Source organism: Aplysia californica, unplaced genomic scaffold, assembly GCF_000002075.1.
Source record: "Aplysia californica isolate F4 #8 unplaced genomic scaffold, AplCal3.0 scaffold00531, whole genome shotgun sequence".
NCBI lineage: Eukaryota > Metazoa > Mollusca > Gastropoda > Aplysiida > Aplysiidae > Aplysia > Aplysia californica.
The window spans coordinates 29,754-30,269 of record NW_004797801.1 but is presented as its reverse complement, the minus strand read 5'-3'; positions in this window follow the sequence as shown (position 1 = coordinate 30,269).

Genomic DNA, 516 nt, shown 5'->3' with positions numbered 1-516 from the left:
AGACAGACAGACAGACAGACAGACAGACAGACAGACAGACAGACAGACAGACAGAGAAAAGCAAAGAAAGAAAGAAAACAAAGAATGAAGGAAAGAAAAAAGGAAATAAAGAAAGAAGAAAGAAAGTAAGAAGACAGTGAAAGGGGCCTGGAAGAGAAAAAATTAGGAAAGAAAATCGAGGAAAGTGAACAATAGCAGCCAGTCAATCAAAAGGTGACATTTCTGTGGTGTTATTATAACTGACATTTTCGCTCTTAACCGCTCCCCCCGCGTCCACGTGTTTTAAGCGTGTCACAAACGATCCCAATTTTTTTATTCTTTCTATTTATTCCTCCGTCTTGAGTAAAAACATGTAAAAAAATTCTTTAAATCTTTTTTAAAAAACCTCCTCTCCCACCCCCCACCCCTAAAAAAAAACAACTAAACAAAACCCCAACTGAAAAACAAAATAAAGCGCGGGTTATGAAAGAATATCGGAATTCCATATAATTGTTTTTAGTGCGCAAGAAGCACAGG